General features: G+C 43.7%; 5 non-coding genes and 1 pseudogene across 5 annotated transcripts; all 6 read left to right on the top strand.

The window, feature by feature from the left end:
• Nucleotides 1-665: 665 nt before the first annotated feature.
• Nucleotides 666-856, top strand: LOC130308014 (U2 spliceosomal RNA). The gene has a single exon (XR_008857089.1). It is a non-coding gene; the product is annotated as a U2 spliceosomal RNA (small nuclear RNA).
• A 2,063-nt stretch (nt 857-2,919) lies between these two features.
• LOC130308013 (U2 spliceosomal RNA) lies at nt 2,920-3,110 on the top strand. The gene has a single exon (XR_008857088.1). It is a non-coding gene; the product is annotated as a U2 spliceosomal RNA (small nuclear RNA).
• An 8,877-nt stretch (nt 3,111-11,987) lies between these two features.
• On the top strand, nt 11,988-12,120 carry LOC130308028 (U2 spliceosomal RNA; annotated as a pseudogene).
• Nucleotides 12,121-17,290: 5,170 nt separating this feature from the next.
• On the top strand, nt 17,291-17,473 carry LOC130308025 (U2 spliceosomal RNA). Its single transcript, XR_008857100.1, has one exon. It is a non-coding gene; the product is annotated as a U2 spliceosomal RNA (small nuclear RNA).
• Nucleotides 17,474-19,561: 2,088 nt separating this feature from the next.
• Nucleotides 19,562-19,752, top strand: LOC130308012 (U2 spliceosomal RNA). The gene has a single exon (XR_008857087.1). It is a non-coding gene; the product is annotated as a U2 spliceosomal RNA (small nuclear RNA).
• A 2,092-nt stretch (nt 19,753-21,844) lies between these two features.
• LOC130308011 (U2 spliceosomal RNA) lies at nt 21,845-22,035 on the top strand. The gene has a single exon (XR_008857086.1). It is a non-coding gene; the product is annotated as a U2 spliceosomal RNA (small nuclear RNA).
• Nucleotides 22,036-23,643: the final 1,608 nt, after the last annotated feature.

Below are 23,643 nucleotides of genomic sequence, written 5' to 3'. Positions count from 1 at the left end.
AGGAGATTGTTGCATCCATCTAGAACCCTCAGAACTACAGTGCTATGATGTCACTCACTTCCACAGGCCTTGCAGAGTGTAAACAACAACAACCCAGCTTTGTTGTGTATGTAACCATAGGGATTTGTGATGTCACCTAGAACCTTCACAGCAGCGACAGCTTTATGAGGAGCATCAGCACTGCTCTGCCTGAGCAGAACCATCACCGCCATAGGTTGTCAAATAACCCGGATTTAACCCACACAGGTAAGTCCAATGGGGTGCAGGCATGTCCTCTATGCTTACAGCTTCCCGTGGGTGTTGGTTTGATACCGTTTGGGGACAGCCAAGGAGGCATCTGCAGGCAACAAAGGTAGGTGTGTGCTTGTGTGTGTGTTTCCTATGCAGATCCTAAGCCCAGTGTCACATGCAAGTAGGAGGAGTAAGAAGGGTTCCTGGCAAATCCGGGTTATGGATTGCATTTAAAAAGGCCCCGTGGGAGTGCAATGGGCCCCTGTCTTGCTGCTTAGCAATAATGGTATGGGTTTAGGTTCTGCTGTGTGTACTGGTGGTTGACTGCCCCCCAGCCCAGAGTGTGCATGGAAAATTGTCTGGCAGCCTCCCTGACAGCAAGCAGTGATAGTGCCCATGAAGGGCACCTTGTTGGGCCCGCCCCTTTCACGGTTATCGCTTCTCGGCCTTTTGGCTAAGATCAAGTGTAGTATCTGTTCTTATCAGTTTAATATCTGATACGTCCCCTATCTGGGGACCATATATTAAATGGATTTTTGAGAACGGGGGCCGATTTCGAAGCTTGCTTCCGTCGCCCTATGCATTGACCCGATATGGCAGTATCTTCGGGTACAGTGCACCACCCCCTTACAGGGTTAAAAAGAAAGATTCCTACTTTCATTGCTACCTGCTTGCTGGCTAGCCAGCTAGCCAGCCCTGTGGGCCTTGCTGCTGCTGCAGCCAAAAAACAAAAGGTGGTGCTGCTGCTGCTTCTGCTTCTGCTTGTGTCTGGCCGCTGTTGGAGCGTCCAGGCACAGGACTTCTGCTGCTGCTGACTAAATGGCCTCCTTAATTGGATCATTTGAGTAGCCAGCACACCTGTGCAGGTAGGGCATGACATGATAGGCAGCTGCCTTGATAGCGGGTGGGTGCTGAATGTTCCTAATTGACAAAATAAGATTAATGCTTATGAAGAAATATAAAATCTCATCCCTTCCCCAATATCGCGCCACACCCCTACCCCTTAATTCCCTGGTTGAACTTGATGGACATATGTCTTTTTTCGACCGTACTAACTATGTAACTATGTAACATAACATGGGGGGGGGGGGGTCTCCTGGCTGTTCACACAGGTGTGTCATTGCTGTACATTGACCATGCATTGCTTCTGTGGTATTGCAAAGGCAAAGACAAATGCTTCCAGCCATCCATTGCACTAATGGATTGGTCATCAGCTGGCTGTCTATGTCCCGCATCAATATAGACCAAAGTACAGAGGGTTAGGCTATGCTATTGTGCACCTACCTGATGCATCAGAAGGTGCGAGGCCCTTGCTAAATTCTGTGCACAGACTTTGAGATCTATACTTTAGACTGTATCTAAACCTGCTCCAACATGGACTGACATTCTGGCCTACTTTCAGCCGATGCGACTTGTCTGTCGCTGAACAGTCGCTTTTTATGTATTCAGCACCTATGTATAATGTTGTAAAAATGCTCTAGAAGCTAAAGTCGCAGAAATGTCACACATATTTGGCCTGCAACTTTCTGTGCGACAAATTCAGACAGGAAAAATCAGTATAAATCCTTAGAAAATTATCCCCCAGTGTCTCCATCTGCTGGCGGTATTGAATAAGCATTGCTGCACTGATGGGGTATGCATTAGACGAAAAAAAAGAAGAAAAAGAAGAATAATACGCCCAGAAAAGAGGCGAAAAGGAGAAAAACGTAAAAAAACGTGAAAAAAAAGTAAGAGGAAGAGAAGGGAAAAAAAGGTGGAAATGGGTTTAAAAGTGATTTCGGCAGAGAAATATATATATATATATATATATATATACGCGCACACACACACATATATATAAACGTATTCTCCGTTGAGATATTGCAGCCGCTGCTGTGTCCAGGCCCAGGAGCCTTAGCACTGTGCTGTGATGTCACTCACTACCACTGACATCACTAGGTGTAAACAACATCTCTCCTTTGCTGTGTATGTGACTATGGAGCTGTTTGGTGATGTCGTCTATTATGGCCTTCATAGAAGCAACAGGAGATTGTTGCATCCATCTAGAACCCTCAGAACTACAGTGCTATGATGTCACTCACTTCCACAGACCTTGCAGAGTGTAAACAACAACAACCCAGCTTTGTTGTGTATGTAACCATAGGGATTTGTGATGTCACCTAGAACCTTCACAGCAGCGACAGCTTTATGAGGAGCATCAGCACTGCTCTGCCTGAGCAGAACCATCACCGCCATAGGTTGTCAAATAACCCGGATTTAACCCACACAGGTAAGTCCAATGGGGTGCAGGCATGTCCTCTATGCTTACAGCTTCCCGTGGGTGTTGGTTTGATACCGTTTGGGGACAGCCAAGGAGGCATCTGCAGGCAACAAAGGTAGGTGTGTGCTTGTGTGTGTGTTTCCTATGCAGATCCTAAGCCCAGTGTCACATGCAAGTAGGAGGAGTAAGAAGGGTTCCTGGCAAATCCGGGTTATGGATTGCATTTAAAAAGGCCCCGTGGGAGTGCAATGGGCCCCTGTCTTGCTGCTTAGCAATAATGGTATGGGTTTAGGTTCTGCTGTGTGTACTGGTGGTTGACTGCCCCCCAGCCCAGAGTGTGCATGGAAAATTGTCTGGCAGCCTCCCTGACAGCAAGCAGTGATAGTGCCCATGAAGGGCACCTTGTTGGGCCCGCCCCTTTCACGGTTATCGCTTCTCGGCCTTTTGGCTAAGATCAAGTGTAGTATCTGTTCTTATCAGTTTAATATCTGATACGTCCCCTATCTGGGGACCATATATTAAATGGATTTTTGAGAACGGGGGCCGATTTCGAAGCTTGCTTCCGTCGCCCTATGCATTGACCCGATATGGCAGTATCTTCGGGTACAGTGCACCACCCCCTTACAGGGTTAAAAAGAAAGATTCCTACTTTCATTGCTACCTGCTTGCTGGCTAGCCAGCTAGCCAGCCCTGTGGGCCTTGCTGCTGCTGCAGCCAAAAAACAAAAGGTGGTGCTGCTGCTGCTTCTGCTGCTTCTGCTTCTGCTTGTGTCTGGCCGCTGTTGGAGCGTCCAGGCACAGGACTTCTGCTGCTGCTGACTAAATGGCCTCCTTAATTGGATCATTTGAGTAGCCAGCACACCTGTGCAGGTAGGGCATGACATGATAGGCAGCTGCCTTGATAGCGGGTGGGTGCTGAATGTTCCTAATTGACAAAATAAGATTAATGCTTATGAAGAAATATAAAATCTCATCCCTTCCCCAATATCGCGCCACACCCCTACCCCTTAATTCCCTGGTTGAACTTGATGGACATATGTCTTTTTTCGACCGTACTAACTATGTAACTATGTAACATAACATGGGGGGGGGGGGTGTCTCCTGGCTGTTCACACAGGTGTGTCATTGCTGTACATTGACCATGCATTGCTTCTGTGGTATTGCAAAGGCAAAGACAAATGCTTCCAGCCATCCATTGCACTAATGGATTGGTCATCAGCTGGCTGTCTATGTCCCGCATCAATATAGACCAAAGTAGAGGGGGGCGTGGCCGGAAGCGGAGAAGAGCAGACGCGGATGTAGAGGGCTCTCCCCTCAGCTCTGATATAGCGGCACAAATCGGCAGTTAACCCTCACAAATTCCTCTTTGACTAATCTCATCTGACAGGGCTTGCGGTGCGGAACGGAAAGAGACTACCCCGGCCTTTCTACGCTCGCTGCGACCGGAGTTACTGTGGCCGGAGATCCGGAAGGCGCGAACATAGCGGCGCTGCCGGCGCCATTTTGCCACCCAGGCTGTGAGCTACTCACCGGAGATACGGAGGAGATTTGTGTGAGCTAGGGGAGCGGATGGAGTGGCTGCTGCTCTTGGACGTCCGGCTGCTGGTGTCCCGACCCCCTGGTCGCTGCCCGCGCTCGGCTGCGCTGCTTGGAGTGGAGAGAGGGAGACGGGTGGTGGAGACGCTGACGCCATCTTGCCTGCCTGCTGCTGCGCTCACACATCGTCATTAGCAGCACCCCTCCACCGAGACCGTGAGTAAGGAGGGGAAAGGGGAAAAGTGGGGGACGCAGTGGCATCATTTTGAAAGTGCTCCCCTGGCTTTTGATGAAAACAACCTAAAAGACTGTGAGTACTCTGATGATAGACCACCTGTGGCAGAGTTGGGATATAGCCTTGTGGAGGAAACTGTACTACCTGTCAGCCATATTGTTCTTACCCTGGTACCCAAACTACTAAGCGGGACAGCAGTCTCTGCAAAAGCTACTTACAAGGCTTCAACGCTGGATGAGCTGTACCCTCGGATCTGTGGCTTATGGTTTACAGTAACATTTCATCTCCCTTTTCCATACTAATCAACATATTGTATGCTGCATATTGTGATACTGAAGTGATGATAACTTAAAGAATCTAATACAAGAAAAGTGCTACCTTTTACAGTATATTATTATCAGCTTACCCACGGCTTCCCCTAAAGGGTCCAGTGTCATTAAACAAATTGCCACTGGGGGGTGCTGTTTCCTCGCTTATTCTCAGTCACTGCAGGTGGACTTTGATGTTTCCTCCTCTTCCTTTTACCTGCCTTAATGGCCTGTGAGGCTTCTTTTACTGAGGGACTGTTGTAACATGTCTAGGAGGCGCTCGAAAAAGAAAGATACCAATAAACTCACCGAATACTACTCATTGAGAAACAAATCTGTTCCCATTTGCAACTTCGCTGACGAAGAAAGTGATTTCTCAGACTTACCTTGTAACTATACCACAAGTGACCAAACATCTCTATCTACTCCTTTGGGAGCTGAATCTGTAATTCCAAAAACCAACTCACAACTAAGCTCTATATCGGCAGCTGTTACCCATATGTCCAACCCCTCCATTAAACCGCCTGATATGGCATCCAAACTGGAGGATAAAATGCCTGCTAGCATGGAATCTACAATGAGAAACTTATTCCAAGAATTCAGAGACTCTTTACAGAAAGATGTACTGTCATCCATAAGCGTACTTTCTAAAGAAGTGGCACAAATAGGTGAACGCACAGCAAACTTGGAGGACAAACTGGAAAAATTCACAGATGCTCACAATGCACTAGTGGACTCTCAAAATGAGACGATAGACGACATTGTTTCCATTCAATTAAAATTAGCGGACCTGGAAGACAGATCCAGGAGGAATAATATCCGCTTCAGAGGAATACCTGAGTCAGTGCAAAACTCAGAACTGCGTGATTTTCTCACAGATTACTTTAGCGTGCTTACTCCACAAGCTGATCAAAGAGACATGATAGTGGACCGAGTACACCGTCTGCCTAAACCAACACATCTCTCTCGAGACATACCTAGAGATGTCCTTGCCAGAATCCATTTTTTTCACTATAAAGAAGAGGTATTGAGAGCAGCCAAGAAACCTCCTAATTTACCGGACAGATTCCTGAACATCACCCTATTTGCCGACCTATCTGCTGCAACATTGAAAAGGAGGAAAGCTTTCTCCACTTCCACCGCTGTCTTGAGAGAGGAGGGAGTTCCCTACAGATGGGGTTTTCCAGTGAAATTATTGGTTCCCAGAAATGGAGCTACACTCTCCTTTTCCACACCTAGAGAGGCCCTACACATGGTGGGCAAATGGTTCCCTGACAGAATTAAACCCTCCATGCTGACGGATCCACCTAAATCCAGGCCAACACCTATCCATCAGGAATGGTCAAGAGTACAACGGAAGTCTCCTGAGTCTTCTCACGGACGAGACAGACACTCCCACTCAAGATCTCGCTCCCCTACCTGAGGAGTAACAGACAAGCTCATGGAGACTTTGTAGAACTGTTCACCGTCAAACCCTCATGACGATCTCCACTGCAGAACTATGTCAAAGACTATTCTTTGGTTGAGGTATCTGGTTGTATATAGGGTTAACGTTACCAGTTATTGACATCAGGGCGGAATGTCTGATAGATAAAATTGATGCGTATTCTAACGTTGAAATTGTATCTCCATGCAATACATTTTTTCTCCCACGCCATCCTCTTGGCCGTGTTATACCATGAGGTACTGGCTGGTTCTTACAGAACCAAAAGTTTAAAGTTTACGTTCGCGCAAGTTCTTGTTCATTATTCTACTAAAGGTCTAGGTTTATTATGGAGCTCCATTTACAGACACAGGTATATGGGATGTATCTGGTTTGCTTATATGTTTCATTTCAAAAGGGGTATAACTGAGAGTCTTACAACAGGTCTTAATTATGGTGTTTAATATCACTACATTCAATGTGAGGGGGCTTAATAGTCCCTTTAAAAGGAGCTTATTCTGGAGGGAGTGTAAAAGAGTGGGATGCGATATTATTTGTGCCCAAGAAACCCACCTACTAACAACTGACACCTTTAGACTTAAGCATAGAAACTTTCCCAATATATTCTTCACTCCTAACGTTAATAAGAAAAAAGGTGTATTGATAGCGGTGAAAAATTCAGTAGCCTTTAAGATGGTGGATGTTGTATATGATGCCTATAGCAGATATATTATATTAAATTGCGATATTAATAACCGTAAATACACTATAGCCTCTATATATGCTCCGAATAAAAAACAAGGCACTTTCTTGAATCACGTTCTTAACAGAATTGCCCAAAATAAATATGGAGCGCTAATACTGACGGGTGATTTTAATAAAGTGCTATCCCCACGAATAGATAAAAATCCCCCTAACATTTCGGATAGAAATACGGACGTCTCCAATATTTTATTTAAAGCTGACCTCTTTGACTCTTGGAGAACTCTCAATGCTGAGGAGAGAGACTACACATTCTTCTCCCATACTCATCGTGTATACTCACGTATAGATATGATAGTAGTGGATAAATGGCTTCTCCAGCAGTCAAAAACTTCCTCAATAGGAATTATCAGCTGGTCAGACCATGCACCAGTTACAACTAGTATATTTGAAGAATATAATACCCCCCCAGTTTTTCAGTGGAGAATTAACAATTCCCTACTTTCCGATGCTCACACCAGCGCCACCATAGATCAAAAAATACAAGAATACTTCCAATTAAATTCCGTGACAGACACTAATGTTTTTACCCATTGGTGTGCTCATAAGGCGGTGCTAAGAGGGGAATGTATTAAATTGGCGTCCCACCAAAAAAAGTTACGATCCCAAAAAATACAATCCCTTATATCTCAAATTAAAATTTTGGAAAATGATCATAAAAGAACTCCCACAAATAATTTGTTAACGGAATTAAAAAAATTACGATTCCAATTGTATCAAGCCCTACATTACAAGTTTGACTTTTTTCTTAAAAAGACAAATACTCAATTTTACGGACACGGAAATAAAGCAGGCAAGATGCTGGCCAATAAATTTAGGTCTATAACGAACAAATCAAAAATTCCACATATCCTTAATAGTAAAGGAGAAAAAATATTAAATCCCAAATTAATTGCAAATGTTATGGCAGAGTACTATGAAAGATTGTACAATCTAAAATCGGACCCTGACATTATTCAACCCCAAATCTCATTGATTGATCGCTTTTTATCGAATCTAAACCTCCCCTATATAAATTCAGATGATTCTGAGGCTCTCATTAGCCCCATCACTGAGATTGAGCTGAACTCGGTCATATCCTCTCTAAAGTTGAATAAATCCCCAGGACCTGATGGGTTCACAGGGGAATACTATAAGAAATATCAAAGTACTCTTGGTAAATATCTCCTCCCCTTATTCAATTCTATGTTCCAGTCTGGTTATATCCCACCCGAAATGCTACGAGCGACAATTATCACGATTCCCAAACCAGGTAAAACCCCTGATAGACCAGAGAATTTTCGGCCGATTTCACTTCTCAACACTGATTTAAAATTATATTCAAAAATCCTTGCGAACAGAATTAATAATATTCTCCCTTCCCTGATCAAAAATGACCAGGTGGGTTTTGTCCAACAAAGGCAAACAGTAGACGGAACTAGACCGTTCATTAATTTAATTCACCATGTAGAATCCTGTCGAATACCTTCATTACTACTGACTTTAGATGCTGAGAAGGCCTTTGACAGAATTCATTGGGGTTACCTGGGGCGCACACTGTCAAAATTTGGGTTCTCCGACAAAATTAGGACCGCGATCATGGCGCTATATAGTTCCCCTTCAGCTTCTGTTTTTACCTCAGGTTTCATGTCTAATAATTTTGATATCACTAATGGGACCAGACAGGGTTGCCCCCTTTCTCCCCTTATTTTTGCCCTGGCGATGGAACCCCTGGCGGAAAGTATTAGACTTAACCCGACAATAGCAGGCATAAAAATTGGTGATAGAGAACACCGTATTGGCCTGTTCGCGGATGACATTCTGATAATTTGTAGAGACCCTGAGGTTTCCATCCCTAGAATTATAGAAGAATTAGACAATTTTGGTAAGCTTTCTTATTATAAAATTAACCCCTCCAAATCCCATATTTTGAATATGGGCTTGACCAACAAAGTTGTTTCCAGACTGAAAGGCCTATATCCTTTTTCCTGGGCGGAGAATTGTATTCCTTATCTGGGTATTAAATTAACCTTTCCTACTAAAAAATTGTATGACCTTAATTATATTCCACTTTATACAGATCTAAAGAGAATTACTTCCCAGATGCCCAATTTGAAGGTGTCCTGGCTGGGTAAGGTTTCGGCCATCAAAATGATGGTTTTGCCTAAAATTCTCTATACCTTCAGAAATGTACCGATTACTTTGCCCTACCGATACATTCAATCTCTGCAAGCACTACTAATGAAATACATTTGGAAAGGAAGGAAGTCCAGAATTAAGACATCTTACCTGTACCCATCCCTTAAAAATGGAGGAATTAGCTGTCCATCTATAGCGTCTTACTATAAAGCGGTTATTATGGACCAATTAAAGTCTCTGTGGCTTCTAGACACATCCAAGTTGTGGGTGGAGATTGAACATTTTGTATTGAATCGTACCCCTATAGCCCACACATTAATTGCTACACATTTATTTCATTCTAAACCCTTCTCTGAGCATCCCATGATTGCTGCCATTCATTCTGTTTGGTCTGCCTATGTCATACCACGTCGTCTTTATCATACCGCACACCTGGAAGCCCCAATAGGAGTATTAGAAGCCCTTATACCCCACCTCACGTTAGAAGCATGGATACATAAGGGAATACACAAAATAGGAGATGTATGGGATGGAGAGAAATGTGTATCCTTTGACGATTTGCACCACTCATTTGATATCTCTCACAAAGATTTCTATAAATTTCTCCAAGTCAGACACGCCATGGAAACTGTACAGGTACCTCTCTCCACTGTTAACTCAGAATTACATAACTGGTTTTCTCAAGGGGGTTACCATAGAGGAGGCATATCTTGGTGTTATAATTTCTTAGTCAATAAACATGGTGTAATAGAAGATATGAACAAAACTAGATGGGAACAAGATTTAAATGTGTCATTCTCGGATGACCAATGGAGTAGAGCCCACTCAGTTGTACCCAAACTTTCTAGGTGCGTGGCCCACTTGGAGACATCCAAAAAACTGCTATATAGATGGTATTTAGTCCCTGACGGACTAGCCAAATTTACTTCTTCTTCGGAGAAGTGTTGGAGGTGCAAGGAGAGAGGTACCTTCTATCACGTATGGTGGCAATGTCCCAAAATAAGTGTGATGTGGAAACGTATAGGTAGATTAATGTCTAGCATTTGCGGCTTCCCTGTCATACTGAATCCAGCTCTAGCTCTGCTTAATGTAGATATAGACCAATATTCTTCTTTCCATAAGTCTATAATTATTCATATATTAATTGTCACTAGATTTCTCATAGTTAAATATTGGACTTCATCCCATATTCCATCCATTAAAGAGATCGTTTCTAAAGTTAATCTTAACGGGTGGCACGAATATAAGGTGGCTTCGGCTTGTGACAGGGAGGCTGAATTTCTTACTAGATGGGATGTTTGGTTACAGGGCCCACATAATACAATACAGATATAACGGATAATTGAGGTACTTGGTGAAACCCTGGTACAATTGGGTTTATACTCATACAGTAAACTAAGACCCGGAAAAATAAAAAGAGGAAAGGTAAAGAAGAAAAAAAGGAAAAAAAATAAGACAAAAGTATTTTATTTTATGGATATTTTACCTATTTGATGGATAGAACTTGTGCAATGTGTTAGTTATCTTATGTTGTTATTTATTTACACTTTCAGAGAGGTGTCTCACCTCCTTATATGTTCTAAGTGTATTGTGTTCTACTTTTTGTATATGAAAATCTTTTCAATAAAAAAGTATTGTTATAAAAAAAAAAAAGACCAAAGTACAGAGGGTTAGGCTATGCTATTGTGCACCTACCTGATGCATCAGAAGGTGCGAGGCCCTTGCTAAATTCTGTGCACAGACTTTGAGATCTATACTTTAGACTGTATCTAAACCTGCTCCAACATGGACTGACATTCTGGCCTACTTTCAGCCGATGCGACTTGTCTGTCGCTGAACAGTCGCTTTTTATGTATTCAGCACCTATGTATAATGTTGTAAAAATGCTCTAGAAGCTAAAGTCGCAGAAATGTCACACATATTTGGCCTGCAACTTTCTGTGCGACAAATTCAGACAGGAAAAATCAGTATAAATCCTTAGAAAATTATCCCCCAGTGTCTCCATCTGCTGGCGGTATTGAATAAGCATTGCTGCACTGATGGGGTATGCATTAGACGAAAAAAAAGAAGAAAAAGAAGAATAATACGCCCAGAAAAGAGGCGAAAAGGAGAAAAACGTAAAAAAACGTGAAAAAAAAGTAAGAGGAAGAGAAGGGAAAAAAAGGTGGAAATGGGTTTAAAAGTGATTTCGGCGGAGAAATATATATATATATATATATATATATATATATATATATATATACGCGCACACACACACATATATATAAACGTATTCTCCGTTGAGATATTGCAGCCGCTGCTGTGTCCAGGCCCAGGAGCCTTAGCACTGTGCTGTGATGTCACTCAATACCACTGACATCACTAGGTGTAAACAACATCTCTCCTTTGCTGTGTATGTGACTATGGAGCTGTTTGGTGATGTCGTCTATTATGGCCTTCATAGAAGCAACAGGAGATTGTTGCATCCATCTAGAACCCTCAGAACTACAGTGCTATGATGTCACTCACTTCCACAGGCCTTGCAGAGTGTAAACAACAACAACCCAGCTTTGTTGTGTATGTAACCATAGGGATTTGTGATGTCACCTAGAACCTTCACAGCAGCGACAGCTTTATGAGGAGCATCAGCACTGGTCTGCCTGAGCAGAACCATCACCGCCATAGGTTGTCAAATAACCCGGATTTAACCCACACAGGTAAGTCCAATGGGGTGCAGGCATGTCCTCTATGCTTACAGCTTCCCGTGGGTGTTGGTTTGATACCGTTTGGGGACAGCCAAGGAGGCATCTGCAGGCAACAAAGGTAGGTGTGTGCTTGTGTGTGTGTTTCCTATGCAGATCCTAAGCCCAGTGTCACATGCAAGTAGGAGGAGTAAGAAGGGTTCCTGGCAAATCCGGGTTATGGATTGCATTTAAAAAGGCCCCATGGGAGTGCAATGGGCCCCTGTCTTGCTTCTTAGCAATAATGGTATGGGTTTAGGTTCTGCTGTGTGTACTGGTGGTTGACTGCCCCCCAGCCCAGAGTGTGCATGGAAAATTGTCTGGCAGCCTCCCTGACAGCAAGCAGTGATAGTGCCCATGAAGGGCACCTTGTTGGGCCCGCCCCTTTCACGGTTATCGCTTCTCGGCCTTTTGGCTAAGATCAAGTGTAGTAATACAGGAGATCTGGTCAGAAGGTACTCGGGTACCCCTCTCCTCGGCCTTGTGGGATCGCCCAGGTTTATTGCCTGGGCTTCACCCACTTGTTGCTATTGGGGAGAGGGCTTAGTCCCAGGGTAACGGGTTGCGATCGCCTCTCAAAGCCTTCGGGTGGAGAGAGGTTTGAGCGAATTGGCTGGTTGGTTGGAGCGGAGAGAACCAGACCAAAACACGAATGAACCATGGATGAAGATCTAGATCCTGGTTCGGTACCGGCTTATGCCCGGATTAAACACACTGTGCGGGTCATTCTCACAGGTGATGCGGCGGATGCACGTGGCATGAGGTTCGTGATAGAGGACGTGCTCGACAAGATTCTTAATGTTCGTAAGCGAGAGATTTTGGCCATCCAGGATTACCCTAAGCGGAGGATCTACGACTGCACTTTCATAGGGGAAGGCGTATTCTTAGATGCAGTAATGAAAATTCCAAAGCAAGATGATCCGAGGCTTAAGGGTATCCAAATTGTCGAGCACGTCCTAGATGAAACCAAGTTGATTGTCGTGAAGATGTACTCCCCTTTTGTAAATCAGAGAGAGATCGATGGGTTCCTGGCAGCCTACTTTAAAAAGGTGGAGTTCAGAGGAAAAATCATGAACGACTGTGGTGTCTGGACCTCAAAATGGCGATATCAAGTCACGTGCAACAAAGACCCCACCCTCCCAGGGGGGATACTATTACCGCCTGCTCGTTTTAAATTAAACAATGTGTGTGGCGACCTCTTTTTTGCGGGAATGCCAAACTTCTGCAGAAGGTGCCAACGTTATGGGCACATAAAGGAAAATTGTGAAAGTTCCTGTAAGAAATGTGGAAGCATGCAACATGAAACAGAAAAATGTGATAAGGGTTTGAGATGTAATTTTTGCCGTCACTTTGGTCACGTGTATGCTTTCTGTCCCCACAGACCAAAAAAAACCACAGAACAGCAAGGGCAACCCAAGAGAGACGTCCGGAGACCAGCCTGGGGAAAAGCCAGAGAGGAGGAGCACCCCCCACAAGAAGAGGTAAGCTGTGAGATGGAGACCACGGCCCCCCCAAAAGAACCCCAGGAGAAAGAGGCACAGGTGGAAAGGGGGACCCCAAATGAGAGGAGGCCGGGGAAGAGAAATGCGAGAGGGGATCGGGCAGATACCTCAGAGAAGGTGGAAGAGCGAGAGGTGCCCGATTCCACCCCGGAAGGTCCTCCTGCTCGGGGTCCCCCTGAGTGTGAAAACCCGGACGGAGTAGCAAAGGTGAAAAGACGAAGGGGCTCCAAAGGGCGTCCGGACTCGGAGGTGGTCCAGGAGGAGCAGATGGAAGTTCCTGTCGTGACGGGGGCTCCAAGTGAAGCTCCTCCACAGGTCCCAGCGGTGGATACCCCTCCTCCTCCCAGCCAGGAGGAGGTTTCAGGGGTGACCATCTCCGAGGTCCCGGAAACGGACCTAAGTACGCACCCGACCCCTATGGAGGGGCAAGAGGTGGACGCCGAAAAAGAGAATGGAGCCCAGAAGCTGTTCTTACCAATGTACTCCGTCTATACACCTGTGGTCTTGGAAGAGGGGGGCTGCTCGAGCGATGGTGGTTCCTCTCCGGCTTCCTCTATGTGTACGGTAGAGTCAGAGGTGGGGGGTAACGAGAGCTCCAGTGCGCAATCTGGTTTTTAGTTTGTTATCTGAGCCTCCCTTTTTTTTACATCTCCAATGGCTGAGTTGTCCGGATTGTCTATGAATGTAAGAAGTATAAGTTCACGAGCGAAACGGGTTGCCCTTTTTAACTACTTGTCTATTTTTGCTGCTTCTGTGGTTTTCCTGCAGGAGTGCGGCATCCCGCATAGTTTAAATTATGAAAAGTATAAAAAAGATTGGGTACACGGTCCATCAGTCTGGTCTGGATCTAACGAATCCAGATCAGCAGGGGTCGCCATACTTTTTAAAGGAAATGCTTTTATTGATTTTATTCATGAGATTTTACCAGGCAGAATTTTATTGGTTAAAGCTTTTATTGATGGTATTAAATGGCAGTTTTTAAATTTTTATGGTTCACCCAATAAAAATGATAGAGCACGGATGTTAGAGATTTTACCCCTTTTTATCAATGATTCTGAACCTCTTATTTTAGCAGGTGATTTTAATTGTATTTTAAGGGGGGAGCACCGTTTTACCAATTCAGTAAGTAGAAACTATGATAAAACATCTTCTATGTTAAAAAATATGATTATTGATTTTAGACTTACTGATGTTTTTAAGAAATGCAATAGTATTTTACCAGAAAGAGACGGTGTGACCTGGAGCAACGCAAACTGCAGCTCCAGGATCGATTTTATCTTCTGTTCTTATCAAGTACTGCCTTTTAAGTGTGATGTTTTAACCAATGTTTTTTCTGATCACAAACTTTTATCTTTTAAGGTGAAGAGTGATTTTAGAAAAAAGACTGGGAGGAATGCCTGGAAGATGAATGTATCCCTTTTAGAAGATCCGCAGGTTTTATCCGATTTTATCAACTTCTACAAGGACTGCAGACGGGTAAGAGATCCTAACACTCCCATCAGTATATGGTGGGAGAAAATGAAAATAAAAATAAAAGAGTTTTTTATTAGAGTAGGGATCTCTAGAGCTAAAGAGAAGCGTGAGTTTTACTCCCTTCTAAATACCCGTCTGCAAACCCTGTACAAATTCAGAGACAATGGTATAGAGGTTTATAGAGAAATTACTGACTTAAAAAAAGAAATAAAACAGTGCCTGGAGCAGAAGGGAAAAGAGATAATTTTCAGATCCAAAATAAAGCACCTTGAAGAGAACGAGACCTGCTCCAGGTACTTTTTTAAGAAAGTAACGGATAAAAAGGTTTTAATTGATAATATACAAGGAGAAAAAGATGTACAGGGTATTTTAAAAAGGGTACATTCATTTTATGCGGATCTTTTTAATACAAAAAATATTGATATTGATTTTATGAATGACTCATTGAAGGAGATTACCAATGTTTTAGACCCTGTGTCCCAGTCTCTTTTACAGAGGGAAATCTCGGAACAGGAAGTTTTAGAGACGATCAGGAGTTTTAAATCCGGTAAGGTGCCTGGTCCTGACGGTATACCCATTGAGTTTTATGTCATTTTTTATGGTGTTTTAAAAGATGACCTTTTTTCCCTTTTTACAGAAGTATTTAAAACAAAAGCCCTCCCAGGTTCATGGAGGAAGGGTGATGTCTCCCTGCTGTTCAAAAAGGGAGACCGGTCAGATCTAAAGAACTGGAGACCAATCACCCTCCTCAACTGTGACTACAAAGTGATGGCAAAACTGTGCGCAAATAGATTAAAAAGTGTAATAGAGAAAATAATCCATTCAAATCAGGTCTGTGGGGTGCCTGGGAGGAGCATATGGGAAAATCTTAACCTTTTAAAAGATGTGATTAGTGACACAAAGTCTAGAAACGGAAAACTAGCCATTTTATCCTTAGACTTCGAGAAGGCTTTTGACAGAGTGTCACATTTTTATCTTTTTAAGGTTTTAGAGAAAATGGGTATACCTGAAGGCTTTTTATTGTCTCTTAAGGCCTTTTATAAAAACTGCACAAGCAAGATTTTAGTTAACGGTTTTAAGACACAGGATGTGATTTTAAATTCCGGAGTGAAGCAGGGGTGTCCTTTGTCCCCACTACTTTTCATATGTGCGCTTGAGCCTCTACTATGCACCTTGAGGAGAGATAAGCAAATAAGAGGGGTCCCCCTGCCGGGAGGAGGGGGACTAGAGGCTAAAGTAGTGGGGTACATGGACGATGTGGCAGTGCTCGGAAGGGACACCCCATCGCTTCAAAAAGCCCTAAAGCAAGTTGAATTTTTTTGTTGTGCCTCCGGTTTTAAGGTAAATTTTAATAAAAGCAGTGTTTTAAATATAGGAGGACTGTTTTTAAGGGATTTACCCATTCCTGTGTCTGAGTCTGTGCAGATTTTAGGGGTCTCCTTCAGTGAGTCAAACAATGGTTTTAATAGCTGGGACTTGGTGGCTCAAAAAATAAACACAAAAATTTGTATGTGGAACATGAGAAAGCTAACGATGGAGGGGAAGGTTTTAGTTACAAAGATGGTGATTTTACCCATTTTATTGTATCTTGGCATGGTCTTTCCACCCCCCGAAATGATTTTAAATAAAATCATTAAAGCATGTTTTACCTTTTTATGGAGCTCCAAGAGTGAAAAATTGAGAAGAGAGATCGTCATGATGCCAAAAGTTATGGGTGGAAAGGACTTCCCCGACATCAGGGCGTTCCTTTTTACCAAGTTTTTTAGCATGTGTGTTAGCACACTTTTTAAGGATAGTTACTGGTCATATTTTATCCGTTTTAATACAGGTTTTTTTATGAGGAGGAATGGGTGGTTTAAAACTGTTTTAAGCTGTCCTTATGCTTTTAATCTTCCCCAACAATACAAGATTTTAGAGAAAATTTTCAACCTGTACAACTTTAACGGAAAAAGTATTAATGAAGTAACTAATAGCAAAAAACTGTTAAAATATATTAAAGAAAGTGGTTTTATTGCCCCTGTGAATAATTTTAATGAAGAGAAATGCAGGAAAATATGGAAGATGGCAAATATGATTTATCTTTTTAATTCACAGAAAGATCTGGCCTGGAGCTGCATACACGAGTGTCTTCCATGCCGGGCATTCCAGCACCGAAGAAGGATGGCCAACACTGCAGTATGCCCGAGGGAGGGCTGCCAGGAACCCGAGACCGTGTACCACCTTTTCTGGACTTGTTTTTATGCAAAAAGGATATGGACTAAAATACTCCCTCTGGTGAAGAAGATAACAGAAATAAAGGACTTAAACTCTGCAGCTGTTTTTTATGGATGTCTGGAATGCCCAATACGGACTCAAGAGACAATGGCATGGAAGATCATAAACTGTGTTAAAGCAGCTCTATGGAATGCCAGAAACATTTTACTTTTTAAACATGAGATTTTATCTGTGAATGATGTTTTAGCTCTTTGTTTTAGTGATATGTACCAGTACTTTTTATTAGACAAGAAATATTATCCTTTATTAGCTAGAAAATGGTATTTTAATGAATGGAACGCCCTTTTGTAAAGCCACCAAGTGCCCATTTTAAGTGTATTATGATTGTATTTATGTGAACTTTTATTGTTATGTGATTTTATTATCAAAATTTGTTTTTATTGGAAAAAAAAATTATATTTATAAATCGTAATGCACTTTGTAAAATGTTATGAATTCTAAATAAAAAGATACCCCTCAGGGGTAGCCAAGTTAAAAAATCTGTTCTTATCAGTTTAATATCTGATACGTCCCCTATCTGGGGACCATATATTAAATGGATTTTTGAGAACGGGGGCCGATTTCGAAGCTTGCTTCCGTCGCCCTATGCATTGACCCGATATGGCAGTATCTTCGGGTACAGTGCACCACCCCCTTACAGGGTTAAAAAGAAAGATTCCTACTTTCATTGCTACCTGCTTGCTGGCTAGCCAGCTAGCCAGCCCTGTGGGCCTTGCTGCTGCTGCAGCCAAAAAACAAAAGGTGGTGCTGCTGCTGCTTCTGCTGCTTCTGCTTCTGCTTGTGTCTGGCCGCTGTTGGAGCGTCCAGGCACAGGACTTCTGCTGCTGCTGACTAAATGGCCTCCTTAATTGGATCATTTGAGTAGCCAGCACACCTGTGCAGGTAGGGCATGACATGATAGGCAGCTGCCTTGATAGCGGGTGGGTGCTGAATGTTCCTAATTGACAAAATAAGATTAATGCTTATGAAGAAATATAAAATCTCATCCCTTCCCCAATATCGCGCCACACCCCTACCCCTTAATTCCCTGGTTGAACTTGATGGACATATGTCTTTTTTCGACCGTACTAACTATGTAACTATGTAACATAACATGGGGGGGGGGGGGTCTCCTGGCTGTTCACACAGGTGTGTCATTGCTGTACATTGACCATGCATTGCTTCTGTGGTATTGCAAAGGCAAAGACAAATGCTTCCAGCCATCCATTGCACTAATGGATTGGTCATCAGCTGGCTGTCTATGTCCCGCATCAATATAGACCAAAGTACAGAGGGTTAGGCTATGCTATTGTGCACCTACCTGATGCATCAGAAGGTGCGAGGCCCTTGCTAAATTCTGTGCACAGACTTTGAGATCTATACTTTAGACTGTATCTAAACCTGCTCCAACATGGACTGACATTCTGGCCTACTTTCAGCCGATGCGACTTGTCTGTCGCTGAACAGTCGCTTTTTATGTATTCAGCACCTATGTATAATGTTGTAAAAATGCTCTAGAAGCTAAAGTCGCAGAAATGTCACACATATTTGGCCTGCAACTTTCTGTGCGACAAATTCAGACAGGAAAAATCAGTATAAATCCTTAGAAAATTATCCCCCAGTGTCTCCATCTGCTGGCGGTATTGAATAAGCATTGCTGCACTGATGGGGTATGCATTAGACGAAAAAAAAGAAGAAAAAGAAGAATAATACGCCCAGAAAAGAGGCGAAAAGGAGAAAAACGTAAAAAAACGTGAAAAAAAAGTAAGAGGAAGAGAAGGGAAAAAAAGGTGGAAATGGGTTTAAAAGTGATTTCGGCGGAGAAATATATATATATATATATATATATATATATATATATATATATACGCGCACACACACACATATATATAAACGTATTCTCCGTTGAGATATTGCAGCCGCTGCTGTGTCCAGGCCCAGGAGCCTTAGCACTGTGCTGTGATGTCACTCAATACCACTGACATCACTAGGTGTAAACAACATCTCTCCTTTGCTGTGTATGTGACTATGGAGCTGTTTGGTGATGTCGTCTATTATGGCCTTCATAGAAGCAACAGGAGATTGTTGCATCCATCTAGAACCCTCAGAACTACAGTGCTATGATGTCACTCACTTCCACAGGCCTTGCAGAGTGTAAACAACAACAACCCAGCTTTGTTGTGTATGTAACCATAGGGATTTGTGATGTCACCTAGAACCTTCACAGCAGCGACAGCTTTATGAGGAGCATCAGCACTGCTCTGCCTGAGCAGAACCATCACCGCCATAGGTTGTCAAATAACCCGGATTTAACCCACACAGGTAAGTCCAATGGGGTGCAGGCATGTCCTCTATGCTTACAGCTTCCCGTGGGTGTTGGTTTGATACCGTTTGGGGACAGCCAAGGAGGCATCTGCAGGCAACAAAGGTAGGTGTGTGCTTGTGTGTGTGTTTCCTATGCAGATCCTAAGCCCAGTGTCACATGCAAGTAGGAGGAGTAAGAAGGGTTCCTGGCAAATCCGGGTTATGGATTGCATTTAAAAAGGCCCCGTGGGAGTGCAATGGGCCCCTGTCTTGCTGCTTAGCAATAATGGTATGGGTTTAGGTTCTGCTGTGTGTACTGGTGGTTGACTGCCCCCCAGCCCAGAGTGTGCATGGAAAATTGTCTGGCAGCCTCCCTGACAGCAAGCAGTGATAGTGCCCATGAAGGGCACCTTGTTGGGCCCGCCCCTTTCACGGTTATCGCTTCTCGGCCTTTTGGCTAAGATCAAGTGTAGTATCTGTTCTTATCAGTTTAATATCTGATACGTCCCCTATCTGGGGACCATATATTAAATGGATTTTTGAGAACGGGGGCCGATTTCGAAGCTTGCTTCCGTCGCCCTATGCATTGACCCGATATGGCAGTATCTTCGGGTACAGTGCACCACCCCCTTACAGGGTTAAAAAGAAAGATTCCTACTTTCATTGCTACCTGCTTGCTGGCTAGCCAGCTAGCCAGCCCTGTGGGCCTTGCTGCTGCTGCAGCCAAAAAACAAAAGGTGGTGCTGCTGCTGCTTCTGCTGCTTCTGCTTCTGCTTGTGTCTGGCCGCTGTTGGAGCGTCCAGGCACAGGACTTCTGCTGCTGCTGACTAAATGGCCTCCTTAATTGGATCATTTGAGTAGCCAGCACACCTGTGCAGGTAGGGCATGACATGATAGGCAGCTGCCTTGATAGCGGGTGGGTGCTGAATGTTCCTAATTGACAAAATAAGATTAATGCTGATGAAGAAATATAAAATCTCATCCCTTCCCCAATATCGCGCCACACCCCTACCCCTTAATTCCCTGGTTGAACTTGATGGACATATGTCTTTTTTCGACCGTACTAACTATGTAACTATGTAACATAACATGGGGGGGGGGGGGGGGGGGTCTCCTGGCTGTTCACACAGGTGTGTCATTGCTGTACATTGACCATGCATTGCTTCTGTGGTATTGCAAAGGCAAAGACAAATGCTTCCAGCCATCCATTGCACTAATGGATTGGTCATCAGCTGGCTGTCTATGTCCCGCATCAATATAGACCAAAGTACAGAGGGTTAGGCTATGCTATTGTGCACCTACCTGATGCATCAGAAGGTGCGAGGCCCTTGCTAAATTCTGTGCACAGACTTTGAGATCTATACTTTAGACTGTATCTAAACCTGCTCCAACATGGACTGACATTCTGGCCTACTTTCAGCCGATGCGACTTGTCTGTCGCTGAACAGTCGCTTTTTATGTATTCAGCACCTATGTATAATGTTGTAAAAATGCTCTAGAAGCTAAAGTCGCAGAAATGTCACACATATTTGGCCTGCAACTTTCTGTGCGACAAATTCAGACAGGAAAAATCAGTATAAATCCTTAGAAAATTATCCCCCAGTGTCTCCATCTGCTGGCGGTATTGAATAAGCATTGCTGCACTGATGGGGTATGCATTAGACGAAAAAAAAGAAGAAAAAGAAGAATAATACGCCCAGAAAAGAGGCGAAAAGGAGAAAAACGTAAAAAAACGTGAAAAAAAAGTAAGAGGAAGAGAAGGGAAAAAAAGGTGGAAATGGGTTTAAAAGTGATTTCGGCGGAGAAATATATATATATATATATATATATATATATATATATATATACGCGCACACACACACATATATATAAACGTATTCTCCGTTGAGATATTGCAGCCGCTGCTGTGTCCAGGCCCAGGAGCCTTAGCACTGTGCTGTGATGTCACTCAATACCACTGACATCACTAGGTGTAAACAACATCTCTCCTTTGCTGTGTATGTGACTATGGAGCTGTTTGGTGATGTCGTCTATTATGGCCTTCATAGAAGCAACAGGAGATTGTTGCATCCATCTAGAACCCTCAGAACTACAGTGCTATGATGTCACTCACTTCCACAGGCCTTGCAGAGTGTAAACAACAACAACCCAGCTTTGTTGTGTATGTAACCATAGGGATTTGTGATGTCACCTAGAACCTTCACAGCAGCGACAGCTTTATGAGGAGCATCAGCACTGCTCTGCCTGAGCAGAACCATCACCGCCATAGGTTGTCAAATAACCCGGATTTAACCCACACAGGTAAGTCCAATGGGGTGCAGGCATGTCCTCTATGCTTACAGCTTCCCGTGGGTGTTGGTTTGATACCGTTTGGGGACAGCCAAGGAGGCATCTGCAGGCAACAAAGGTAGGTGTGTGCTTGTGTGTGTGTTTCCTATGCAGATCCTAAGCCCAGTGTCACATGCAAGTAGGAGGAGTAAGAAGGGTTCCTGGCAAATCCGGGTTATGGATTGCATTTAAAAAGGCCCCGTGGGAGTGCAATGGGCCCCTGTCTTGCTGCTTAGCAATAATGGTATGGGTTTAGGTTCTGCTGTGTGTACTGGTGGTTGACTGCCCCCCAGCCCAGAGTGTGCATGGAAAATTGTCTGGCAGCCTCCCTGACAGCAAGCAGTGATAGTGCCCATGAAGGGCACCTTGTTGGGCCCGCCCCTTTCACGGTTATCGCTTCTCGGCCTTTTGGCTAAGATCAAGTGTAGTATCTGTTCTTATCAGTTTAATATCTGATACGTCCCCTATCTGGGGACCATATATTAAATGGATTTTTGAGAACGGGGGCCGATTTCGAAGCTTGCTTCCGTCGCCCTATGCATTGACCCGATATGGCAGTATCTTCGGGTACAGTGCACCACCCCCTTACAGGGTTAAAAAGAAAGATTCCTACTTTCATTGCTACCTGCTTGCTGGCTAGCCAGCTAGCCAGCCCTGTGGGCCTTGCTGCTGCTGCAGCCAAAAAACAAAAGGTGGTGCTGCTGCTGCTTCTGCTGCTTCTGCTTCTGCTTGTGTCTGGCCGCTGTTGGAGCGTCCAGGCACAGGACTTCTGCTGCTGCTGACTAAATGGCCTCCTTAATTGGATCATTTGAGTAGCCAGCACACCTGTGCAGGTAGGGCATGACATGATAGGCAGCTGCCTTGATAGCGGGTGGGTGCTGAATGTTCCTAATTGACAAAATAAGATTAATGCTTATGAAGAAATATAAAATCTCATCCCTTCCCCAATATCGCGCCACACCCCTACCCCTTAATTCCCTGGTTGAACTTGATGGACATATGTCTTTTTTCGACCGTACTAACTATGTAACTATGTAACATAACATGGGGGGGGGGGGGTCTCCTGGCTGTTCACACAGGTGTGTCATTGCTGTACATTGACCATGCATTGCTTCTGTGGTATTGCAAAGGCAAAGACAAATGCTTCCAGCCATCCATTGCACTAATGGATTGGTCATCAGCTGGCTGTCTATGTCCCGCATCAATATAGACCAAAGTACAGAGGGTTAGGCTATGCTATTGTGCACCTACCTGATGCATCAGAAGGTGCGAGGCCCTTGCTAAATTCTGTGCACAGACTTTGAGATCTATACTTTAGACTGTATCTAAACCTGCTCCAACATGGACTGACATTCTGGCCTACTTTCAGCCGATGCGACTTGTCTGTCGCTGAACAGTCGCTTTTTATGTATTCAGCACCTATGTATAATGTTGTAAAAATGCTCTAGAAGCTAAAGTCGCAGAAATGTCACACATATTTGGCCTGCAACTTTCTGTGCGACAAATTCAGACAGGAAAAATCAGTATAAATCCTTAGAAAATTATCCCCCAGTGTCTCCATCTGCTGGCGGTATTGAATAAGCATTGCTGCACTGATGGGGTATGCATTAGACGAAAAAAAAGAAGAAAAAGAAGAATAATACGCCCAGAAAAGAGGCGAAAAGGAGAAAAACGTAAAAAAACGTGAAAAAAAAGTAAGAGGAAGAGAAGGGAAAAAAAGGTGGAAATGGGTTTAAAAGTGATTTCGGCGGAGAAATATATATATATATATATATATATATATATATATATATATATATACGCGCACACACACACATATATATAAACGTATTCTCCGTTGAGATATTGCAGCCGCTGCTGTGTCCAGGCCCAGGAGCCTTAGCACTGTGCTGTGATGTCACTCAATACCACTGACATCACTAGGTGTAAACAACATCTCTCCTTTGCTGTGTATGTGACTATGGAGCTGTTTGGTGATGTCGTCTATTATGGCCTTCATAGAAGCAACAGGAGATTGTTGCATCCATCTAGAACCCTCAGAACTACAGTGCTATGATGTCACTCACTTCCACAGGCCTTGCAGAGTGTAAACAACAACAACCCAGCTTTGTTGTGTATGTAACCATAGGGATTTGTGATGTCACCTAGAACCTTCACAGCAGCGACAGCTTTATGAGGAGCATCAGCACTG

This window comes from Hyla sarda, unplaced genomic scaffold (assembly GCF_029499605.1).
Source record: "Hyla sarda isolate aHylSar1 unplaced genomic scaffold, aHylSar1.hap1 scaffold_1453, whole genome shotgun sequence".
Classification (NCBI taxonomy): domain Eukaryota; kingdom Metazoa; phylum Chordata; class Amphibia; order Anura; family Hylidae; genus Hyla; species Hyla sarda.
The sequence above is the reverse complement of the archived record's forward strand: the minus strand, read 5'-3'. Positions and strand labels throughout refer to the sequence as shown.